Source organism: Arachis ipaensis, chromosome B1, assembly GCF_059453495.1.
Source record: "Arachis ipaensis isolate K30076 ecotype BB chromosome B1, ASM5945349v1, whole genome shotgun sequence".
Classification (NCBI taxonomy): Eukaryota; Viridiplantae; Streptophyta; class Magnoliopsida; order Fabales; family Fabaceae; genus Arachis; species Arachis ipaensis.
In genome coordinates, this window is record NC_142436.1 from 59835965 (window position 1) to 59847668 (window position 11704).

Below are 11704 nucleotides of genomic sequence, written 5' to 3' on the forward strand. Positions count from 1 at the left end.
TCCCTTAGGAGTTGTATCAGAGGCTCCTTTATGTCTTTTTTCAAGGTTGCCCCAATATTTGTTATTTTATCCAGGATATCTCCGATCTGGACTTCCTCGATCTCGCCTTCTGGTTGTGGACGAAGTTCCTCCCGACCTTGAACTCCCCTGAGTTCGATAGTGTTGATTTCTTCTCCTTTTCTTCTAAGGTTCAGACTTTCGTTGTAGCAGCATCACTGATGAGCGGATAATTTATACGCTTTTTGGCATTATTTTTAGGTAGTTTTTAGTATGTTTTAGTTACTTTTTATTATATTTTTATTAGTTTTTATGCAAAAATCACATTTCTGGACTTTACTATGAGTTTGTGTGTTTTTTTGTAATTTCAGGTATTTTCTGGCTGAAATTGAGGGACCTCAGCAAAAATCTGATTAAGAGGCTCAGAAAGGACTGCAGATGCTGTTAGATTCTGACCTCACTACACTCAAACACGTTTTTCTGGAGCTACAGAAGTACAATTAGCGCGTTCTCAATTGGGCTGGAAAGCTAACATCTTGGGCTTTCCAGAAATGTATAATAGTTCATACTTGCCCGAGATTTATTGGCCCAAACTGGCGTTCAACACCAGCTAGAGACCCCTTTTTTGGCGTAAAATGCCGGAACAGGCACCAGAACTGGAGTTAAACGCCCAAATTGGCATCCAAGCTGGTGTTTAACTCTAGAAAAGTCTTATGCACGTGTAAAGATTAATGCTCAGCCCAAGCATACACCAAGTGGGCCCCGGAAGTGGATTTCTGCACTATCTGGACTTAGTTACTTATTTTCTGTAATCCTTAGTAACTAGTTTAGTATAAATAGCACTTTTTACTATTGTAATATGATCTTATGCCATTTTTCACATTAGGAGGCTGGCCACACGGACATGCCAAGACATTTTTCTCTTATCTATTTTCTACGGTGGAGTTTCTACACCTCATAGATTAAGGTGCGGAGCTCTGCTGTTCTTCATGAATTAATGAAAGTACTATTGTTTCTCTTTCAATTCACACATGTCTCTTCTCCAAGATATACTCTCGTTCTTAATTCAGTTAAGTCAGAATGAAGGGGTGACCCGTGACAATCACCCACTATCTTCATTACTCGCTTAGCCAAGATCCGCGTGCCTGACAACCACAAGCGGTCTACATGATGTTAAACGTAGTCATTGGACAACAGCTGGAGTATAATCTCTTAGGCCTCTAGTTCGTGACTTTGACTTGCATCTCCTAACAACAGGGCAGTCGAACTCACAGAGATCAGAACCTTCGTGGTAAAGGCTAGAACAAACGAGATTCAAACTCACGAATGTTTGGTGCAGTGACAGTGTGCAAAAGGATAGAGAGATCTTATTCCAACACAAGTGAGAACCAACAGATGATTAGCCGTGCGGTAGTTGTGCCTGGTATTTTTCATCTAAGACGAGAGATCCGACAGATGATTAGCCGTACAGAAGCTGTGCCTGGACCATTTTCACTGAGAGGACGGATGGTAGCCATTGTCAACGGTGATCCACCAACATACAGCTTGCCATGGAAGGGAGCACGCATGATTGGATGAAGACAATAGGAAAGCAGAGGTTCAGAAGCAACAAAGCATCTCCAAACGCTTATCTGAAATTCCCACCAATGAATTACATAAGTATCTTTATTTTAATTTATGTTTTATTTATCTTTCAATTATCAAAACTCATAACCAATTGAATCCGCCTGACTAAGATTTACAGGATGACCATAGCTTGCTTCAAGCCGGCAATCTCCGTGGGATCGACCCTTACTCGCGTAAGGTTTTATTACTTGGACGACCCAGTACACATGCTGGTTAGTTGTACCGGAGTTGTGAAAAGTGTGATCACAATTCCGTGCACCAAGTTTTTGGCGCCGTTGCCGGGGATTGTTCGAGTTTGGACAACTGACGGTTCATCTTGTTGCTTAGATTAGGTAAACTTCTTTGTTGTTTCAACCTTTATTTTATTTTCAAAAAGTTTTTAAAAATATTTCCAAAAAAAAAAAAGTTTTCGAAAAAAATGTTCTTCAAAAATTTTAAGAATGAATTCCACCTTGGAGCTCCATGATGATATGTTGAAGCTTGGCTGGCTATTAAGCCATGTCTAATTCTTTTGGACCGAAGCTTCCACTTATCATTGCAGCTATTGGAGGAGCCTTTGGATTCTCATTTATAATTCTGTGCTAAAGCTTGGCTGGCCATTTGGCCATGTCTAATTCTTTTAGACCGAAGCTGTAGATTAACATTGCATGAATCCTGGAATTCTTATTAAAAATTTTGAATTTCTTTATTTTCTTTTTCCAAAATAATTTCGAAAAAATACAAAAAGTTTAATAAAATCATAAAAACCAAAAAAATTTTGTGTTTCTTGTTTAAGTCTTGTGTCAAATTTTAAGTTTGGTGTCAACTGCATTTTTTTTTTAATTTTCGAAAATTCATGCATTATGTTCTTCATGATCTTCAAGTTATTCTTGATGATTTTCCTTGTTTGATCTTTACATTTTCTTGTTTTGTGTCTTTTCTTATTTTTCATATTCATTTTCAAATTGTTAGTGTCCCTAGTACAAAAGTTCTTAAGTTTGGTGTCTTGCATGTCTTTCTTTTCTTAAAAATTTTCAAAAATATGTTATTGATGTTCATCATGATCTTCAAAGTGTTCTTGGTGTTCATCTTGACATTCAAAGTGTTCTTGCATGCATTATTTGTTCTGATCTTAAATTTTTATGTTTTGTTTCATTTTGTTATTTTTCTCTCTCCTCATTAAAAATTCAAATGTAAAAAAAAAATATCTTTTCCATATTCTTCTCATAATTTTCGAAATTTTGAGTTGACTTGGTCAAAAATTTTTAAAATTTAGTTGTTTCTTGTTAGTCAAGTCAAAAATTTCAATTTAAAAACTTTATCTTTTCAAATCTTTTTCAAAATCAATTATTTTTCATTTTTTTTATGATTTTCGAATTTTATTCTTAAATTTTTTCAAAATCTTTTTTCATTTTTCTTTTAATGTTTTCAAAAATTTTAGAACTAATTTTTCAAAATCTTTTTCTTAATTTTATTTCATATTTTCGAAAATCCTTGCTAACAATTAATGTTTTGATTCAAAAATTTCAAGCTTGTTACTTTCTTGTTAAGAAAGGTTCAATCTCTAAATTCTAGAATCATATCTTTTAGTTTCTTGTTAGTCAAGTCATCAATTTTAATTTTAAAAATCAAATATTTTTAATTTCTTTTTCAATTCTTTTTCAAAATAAATTTCAATCATATCTTTTTAAAATTTTAATTTCAAAATCTTTTTGTAACTTCTTATCTTTTCAAAATTTATTTTCAAATCTTTTTCAACTAACTACTTGACTTGTTTGTTTTAATTTTAAAAAGTTTACTATTTTTTATCTTTTTCAAAACCACCTTACTACTTTTCCACTTCTAATTTTCGAAAATCACTAACCACTTTTTCAAAAATCTTTTTAATTAACTAATTGTTTTAGTTTTTAATTTTCTTGTATTTCTTTTTCAAATTTTCGAAACTAACTTAATGAATTAAATAAAAATAAAAATATTTTTCTTTTTCCTCTTCTTAAAATTTGAATACTCTCTCTCTCATCTCTTTCATTTTTTTATTTATTTACTAACAGTTCTCTTCTACTCATCTAATGATTTGAACCCTCTCCCTCTCTCTGTGTTCGAATTCTTCTTATTCTCTCTACCTCATTCTTCTATTCTTCTTTTCCTCTGACACATAAAGGAATCTTTATATTGTGACAAAGGGGGTTCCTCTTCCCTCTTTGTTCTCTTCTTTTTCATATGAGCAGGAACAGAGATAAAGATATTCTTGTTGAAGCTGATCCTGAACCTGAAAGGACTCTGAAGAGGAAGCTAAGAGAAGCTAAAGCACAACACTACAGAGAGGACCTTACAGCAAATTTCGAAAAAGAGGCAGACATGGCAGCCAAACTTGAGAACAATGGTGGAGATGCAAGGAAGATGCTTGGTGACTTTACTGCACCAACTTCCAACTTCTATGGAAGAAGTATCTCAATTCCTGCAATTGGAGCAAACAACTTTAGGCTTAAGCCTCAATTAGTTTCTCTAATGCAGCAGAATTGCAAGTTTCATGGACTTCCATTAGAAGATCCTCATCAGTTCTCAGCTGAATTCTTGCAAATCTGTGACACTATTAAGACCAATGGGGTTGATCCCGAGGTCTATAGACTTATGCTTTTCCCCTTTTGCTGTAAGAGACAGAGCTAGGATATGGTTGGACTCACAACCTAGAGAAAGCCTGAACTCTTGGGAAAAGTTGGTTAATGCTTTCTTGGCTAAATTCTTTCCACCTCAAAAGATGAGCAAGCTTAGAGTGGAAGTCCAAACCTTCAGACAGAAGGAAGGTGAGTCCCTCTATGAAGCTTGGGAAAGATACAAGCAATTGATCAGAAGGTGTCCTTCTGACATGCTTTCAGAATGGAGCATCTTAGGTATATTCTATGATGGTCTGTCTGAATTGTCCAAGATGTCATTAGATCATTCTGCTGGTGGATCTCTTCATTTGAAAAAAATACCTGCAGAAGCCCAGGAACTCATTGAAATGGTTGCAAATAACCAGTTCATGTATATTTTTGAAGGAAATCCTGTGAATAATGGGATGACTCAGAAGAAAAGAGTTCTTGAGATTGATACTCTGAATGCCATATTGGCTCAGAATAAAATATTGACTCAACAAGTCAATATGATTTCTCAGAATCTGACTGGAATGTAAGCTGCATCCGGCAGTACTAAAGAAGCTTCCTCTGAAGGAGAAGCTTATGACCCTGAGAATCCTGCAATGGAAGAGGTGAATTACATGGGAGAATCCCATGGAAACACTTATAATCTTTCATGGAGAAATCATCAAAATTTCTCATGGAAGGATCAATAGAAGCCTCAACAAGGCTTCAATAATAATAATGGTGGGAGAAATAGGTTTGGCAATAGCAAGCCTCTTCCATTATCTTCTCAGCAATAGACAGAGAATTCTAAGCAGAGCCTCTCTGACTTAGCAACCATAGTCTCTGATCTATATAAGACCACTCTTAGTTTCATGACTAAAACAAAGTCTTCCATCAGAAATTTGGAGGCACAAGTGGGTCAGATGGGTAAAAGAGTTACTGAAATCCCTCATAGTACTCTCACAAGCAATACAGAAGAGAATCCAAGGAGAGAGTGCAAGGCCATCAATATATCCAAAGTGACAGAACCTATAGAGGAAGAAGAGGCAGTGATTTACAGTGAGAAAGACCTCAATGGACGTCCACTGACCACTAAGGAGTTTCCTAACGAGGAACCAAAGGAATCTAAGGCTCATACAGAGACCATAGAGATTTTACTGAACTTATTGTTGCCATTTATGAGCCCTGATAAGTATTTGATGCACGGAAACTTGTCTTTCAATAATTTTCCCTTCGGCAAGTATACCAAATTGTCGTCAAGTAAAAACTCACAATAGAGTGAGGTCGAATCCCACAGGGATTGATTGGTCAAGCAACTTTAATTAGAGGAATGTTCTAGTTGAGCTAAGTAGAAATTGAGTTGAGAGATTGCAGAAAATTAAATGGAGGAAAAGTAAATAACAGAAAATGTAAGTGCTGGAAATAAATGGCGGAATGTAAATTTGCCGAAAGTAAATTGCAGAATCTTAAACGGGGATTTAGGGAGATGAGCATAAAAGTAAATGACAGAAGGTAAAGAGAATGTGTAAGATCAGAAATGGGGGATTCATTGGGCTTAGGAGATGTTGCATTCTCCGGATCAAGTTCATTCTCATCTCTTCCTCAATCAATGCATTCATTGATCTCATTGGCAATCTTAAGTGATTGGATTCTAATTCCTTGGCAACCCAATCTCTCTAAGCTTGAACGATTGCCCAATTCCTTGATTTAATTGCTCATGGGAAGAGATTAAGTATGGTCACTGATTATACCACATGTATTTCCAAATCAAAGTGTTGGTAGGATTATATGTCACTATATCTATCAAACCCCAATTTGGTCCAACATGAGACAGCAATTCTAGCATGATCTCCTCATCCCTTTTCCAAGGCTCAGAGGAGATCCAATTATAGAGAGTTTCTTTTCAAAGACAACTAACCAATTGAATTAAGATCGAAAGCTTTCTAGTAAAATCAAGAGAAAAGAAAGAGGAAGAAGAATGAAAACTATAATTGATCCATCAAATTACAACAGAGCTCCCTAAGCCAATGAAAAAGGGTTTAGTTGCTCATAGCTCTGGAAATGAAAGATGACAGAGAAGAGTGCATTCTGAAAATAAACTAGAGGTTGCAAAGAAAGTAAAATATACAAAGTGTAGTTCCTCAAAATCCAGATCTCCTTTTTAATTCAAAACTATCCCTATATATACTACTCTTCTGATCTTCTAGTTAGCTCTTCAAGTCTTGGATATGGGCCCTTGTTCTTTAGTTGAAGCAGTTACAGTCTTCAGTGGGCTCACCTTTGCTTGTAGAAAGAATGTGAGTTAGGCATGGTAGGGCGTTAGTTAGGGCGTTAGTGGTGTTAATGTTAAGTGTACACTTGGGTTCGAAAGCATGAGTGACGATAACTTTGTCACTAACGTTCCAAACCAGTTGATCCACGTTAACTTCAATGTTAGTGGTACTAACGTGACCACTAACATAGCCTCTTAGCCCTTCGCAAGCGTTATTGACACTTACTTTTACCAATAACGCTGCTCCTTGTCCCTCTTTTCCACGTTAATGATCCACATTAGTGTAACTAACGTGGCCCTTAACGTGGGCATGCCAAGGCTCGAGAGCGTTAGTGACACTTACCTTTGTCACTAACGCTTCAAAACTCCCCTTCCTTCCACGTTAGTGCTTCACATTAATGGCATTAACGTGACCACCAACGTGGGTGTGCTTGCCATCTCCAACGTTAGTGACAAAGGTTAGTGTCACTAATGTTGGCATATCATCCCTTGCTCCACGTTACCATTCACGTTAGTGGTCTTAACGTGACCACTAACGTGGGCAATCTTGGCCTGATCCAGCATTAGTAACAAAGGTGAATGTCACTAACATTGGCGATCTCTTTCTTTTTCCACGTTAGAGTTCACATTAATTGGATTAACGTGACTCTTAACGTGGCTATGTGTGGCCTATTGGAACGTTAGTGGTGTTCACTTTTACCACTAACGTTGGAGCTTCTCTTTCCTTCCACGTTAGTTCCCACGTCAATGTAACTAACGTAGCAACTAACGTGGGTTATGATGGCTTTCGAAGGCGTTATTGGTGGTAACTTTACCACTAACGTTGCAAGCTTGCTCCCTTTCCACATTAGTGGTCACGTTAGTGAGACTAATGTGGCTGCTAACGTGGCTCTTCTTTGCTTCCTTTGTCCTGAAATTAAACAAACAAGGTGCATCAAAGCTTTGTTTCAAGTCATGAGATCATGCATCATCCATTTTATTATTCAATTCATGCATAATTCTAATGAAATCATGTAAAGTTCACAATTTTTGCTTGAATCAAGATGTAAGTGTATATTCACCCAAAACTTGCTTATTTACTAAGAAAATGCATGAAAATCCCCTAAAATAGTAAAGAAAAAGGTCAGTGAAACTGGCCAAGATGCCATGGCATCACAACACCAAACTTAAAGCTTGCTTGTCCCTAAGCAAGTACTGAAACATAAGAATGATGAATGAAAGAACAAGAGAAACAAGTCCTTATTATAGAAGTCAAGTTCTTGGTCTACGGGGTTTCATGCATAGCAACTTAGGTTCATTCTTTTACTAGTTTTCAGGTCCTTATCATGCTCTTGAATACTCGCTTGATTGCATCCTATGAGATCTTTATTCCTTGATCTCCCCCTTCTTTTCAGGGTTTATTGCATTCTTAGGCTAAGTGCTTTGTGAGGGGGCGACTCTTTAAGATAAGCTTTCAGCCAACACTCCTGAACCAGTTAGTTCAAGGTGCTAGGTGTTGAAACACCCCTAAGGACCTACTCCCTCAAGTCTCTCTCCCCCATACATGCACACCACAGGCATATGGTTTGTTATTTTCTTTTCTTGAGGCCTTAGTGTCCAACACCTCTTTGGGTTACTAAGTGTTCTGTAGCAAGGTTGCTCTTGATAGTGGATTTTCAGTTGATAATCCCGGGTTAGTTAACCCAAGTTACCAAGTGATGAGGCACTCCTGAGAACTTATTCATCCAAGCAGATCCTTTGCACAAGAACACCACAGACACATGCTTCAAGATTCAAACCCTTGGTGCCTAGCCTTATTTCTTATTCTTTTTCTTACTTTTTCAAACTCTTACTGTTCTTTTCCTTTTTCTTATTAGGATCTTGTTGTTTAGCTAGCCTCATAGAATGTGCTTCAAGCATATGATTCAGAACATATAGTTGTATGTATACCTTGTTGGTGAACCAACTTAGCTAATCAATTACCACACAACAGACATTGAGAACTTACTTCACAAGATGAACCCTTGATGAGCTGATAATTTATACGCTTTTTGGCATTGTTTTTAGTATATTTTAGTTAGTTTTTATTATATTTTTATTAGTTTTTATTCAAAAAATCACATTTCTGGACTTTACTATGAGTTTGTGTATTTTTCTGTGATTTCAGGTATTTTCTGGCTGAAATTGAGGGACCTGAGCAAAAATCTGATTCAGAGGCTGAAAAAGGACTGCAGATGCTATTGGATTCTGACCTCCCTGCACTCGAAGTGGATTTCCTGGAGCTACAGAAACTCAATTGGCGCGCTCTTAATTGCGTTGGAAAGTAGACATCTTGGGCTTTCCAGAAATATACAATAGTCCAAACTTTGCTTGACATTTGATGGCCCAAACCGGCGTTCCAAGTCAGCATAAAAATTCTGGCGTCAAAACGCCAGAACTGGCATAAAAGCTGGAGTTAAATGCCCAAACTGGCACAAAAACTGGCGTTTAACTCCAAGAAAGTCTCTACACATGAAAGCTTCAATGCTCAGCCCAAGCACACACCAAGTGGGCTCGGAAGTGGATTCTGCATCATTTACTCATTTTTGTAAACCCTAGTCTACTAGTTTTCTATAAATAGGACCTTTTGCTATTGTATTTACACACTTTTTCATACTTTTCATCTTTAGAACTTGTATCTTCTACGGCATGAGTCTCTAAGCCCCATGGTTGGGGGTGAGGAGCTCTGCTGTGTTTTGATGAATTAATGCAATTACTACTGTTTTCCATTCAATCACGCTTGTTTTTATTCTAAGATATTCACTCGCACTTCAACCTGATGAACGTGATGATCCGTGAAACTCATCATCATTCTCACCTATGAACGCGTGCCTGACAACCACCTTCATTCTATCTGCAATAGCTTGAGTGCATATCTCTTGGGTTTCTAATATAAGATTAGAACCTTTGTGGTATAGGCTAGAATTATTGGCAGCCACTCCTGAGATCCGGAAAGTCTAAACCTTGTCTGTGGTATTCCGAGTAGGATCTGGAAAGGGATGACTGTGACGAGCTTCAAACTCACGAGTGCTGGGCGTAGTGACAGACGCAAAAGGATCAATGGATCCTATTCCAACATGAGTGAGAATCGACAGATAATTAGCCGTGCGGTGACAGCGCATTTGGACCATTTTCACTGAGAGGACGGATGGTAGCCATTGACAACGGTGATCCACCAACATACAGCTTGCCATGGAAGGAACCTTGCGTGCGTGAAGAAGAAGACAGTAGGAAAGCAGAGATTCAGAAGACAGAGCATCTTCAAAACCTCAACCTATTCTCCATTACTGCATAACAAGTATTTATTTCATGTCCTTTTACTTTTTACAATTAAAACTAAGAATCATTACTGATATCCTGACTAAGAATTACAAGATAACCATAGCTTGCTTCAAGCCGACAATCTCCGTGGGATCGACCCTTACTCACGTAAGGTATTACTTGGACGACCCAGTGCACTTGCTGGTTAGTTGTATGGAATTGCAAAAGTGTGATTGTAACTTCGTGCACCAACCCCACTCTCGTTTTTCATAACATTTTCTTTTATTTAGCTTAAAGGACAAGCATACATTTAAGCAGGATAAAAATGAAAACCGGGAACTTAGACCAACAAACATAGACTTAAGCAATGAAATCTTAATGACAGAATTGTAAATTCCTAAGCTACTATGGATGCATGTTCTATTTCATACATGATCTTCCTTATTTTAGGCTTGAAAGAAAGAAAAGGAAAAGATACTCCACCACCTTTTACTCATGGGGATACTCATGCTCTCTCTCTTGTTTGTCCTCTTTGTGTCCAATTGCACTTCCCTGTATCCGTGTCATTCTGGCTCTTTTCCAATCTTCCAGTGCCTTCCTTACTGATTCATGACTCTTTTCTGCTCTTTCTCTTTCCTCTCGTGCTAATTCATCCTTTACTTCTTCATATCTTGTGATCCCAGGGTGCAATATAGGCAGTTATCCGACTAAGTATCCAAGCCTGGCTTGAGTGTTCATATGATATCCAGTCTCACTCATATAGACTCCTTCTGAGAATGCTCTGTATTCATCGAAGAGATCTGCCTGTTTTCTTTGTTTCCGATGCATCTCATGAATGTGCGCACCTTGATGTGCTTGGATGTTGATTAGCTTTTGGATGGCTTCTTATTGTTGATCTTGCTTTTGGTTCAACCTGTGGAAGGATTCACCCCACTGTCTCCCTTTTGTAAAGTGGCCGAACCCCCTTCTCAATTTGTCTCGTCAATTCTGTTCAATCCTTCCTTCATTTCCTACACAAGACAAAAGGAAAGCAAAAGTTAGCATTGAATTTTTGGTGGCAAAAGTTAAAGAGTGGACTGGCTACTTTTTAGATTTTTGTTTTTAAACATCTAAATGCTATCCATGAGCACTAACTGACTTATTTAGTGTTCATGTATGCAACATTGGTAACACCAAACTTAGTTTGTGACCATGTAGTGTAAAAAGAGTTGATTAAGGCTCTAAGATCAACACGATATGAATTGTGTTTATGTCCTCTTAATGTGCCTTGAACACCAAACTTGTTGTTCACTATATGTTGCATACAAGGGTTCATCTAAGTGTTTATCAAAGTTGATTTGGAATTCATGAACCTTGCTTTATTAACTACTTTAAACATCCAAAAAAAATATAAAACATGGGTTGCCTCCCATGAAGTGCTTCTTTAGCGTCATTAGCTTGACGTTTAGCCTTAGTCAGGGTGGTTGGTAATGCCTCAAATCTTCCCCTCTCGCAATGAATCTATCTCCGTTGGCTTCATTAAGAATCTCCACATGTTCCAAGGAGAGAATTCTGCTGATGGTGTAAACTTTAGGTAGCTGAGATGGAATGGTGGGGAGATAAGGTGGAATAGCTGGGAAATGAGCAGAGATTACTTCATCCCCTGAAGAGAAATCCTCTGTAGGGATCTTCTTGTTCCTCCATCCCCTTGGTGCCTTCTTCCTTGTTTCTTTTAATGCTATCCTACTCCTTGTGGCCTCTTTTTCCAGGGAAATTTTGTTGCTGGTCTCATATGACTCTGGTGGGTTTAGCTCCTCTTGGGTTTCCCTTAGTTGTTGTGCCTTCTGACTGTATTGTTTGTCAGCCAAAGGGATTCCCAAGGGTATTGTTTGTGCTTCAGTGCTTGTTTCTTCCACCATTGCCTTATTGTGATCCTCCCTTTATTCCTTGT

At 37.7% G+C, this 11704-nt stretch overlaps 1 non-coding gene across 1 annotated transcript; it reads right to left on the reverse strand.

Annotated features, from left to right (window-relative positions):
* Nucleotides 1–4366: 4366 nt before the first annotated feature.
* On the reverse strand, nt 4367–4474 carry LOC148576735 (small nucleolar RNA R71). Its single transcript, XR_015904306.1, has one exon. It is a non-coding gene; the product is annotated as a small nucleolar RNA R71 (small nucleolar RNA).
* Between the last annotated feature and the right edge of the window lie 7230 nt (nt 4475–11704).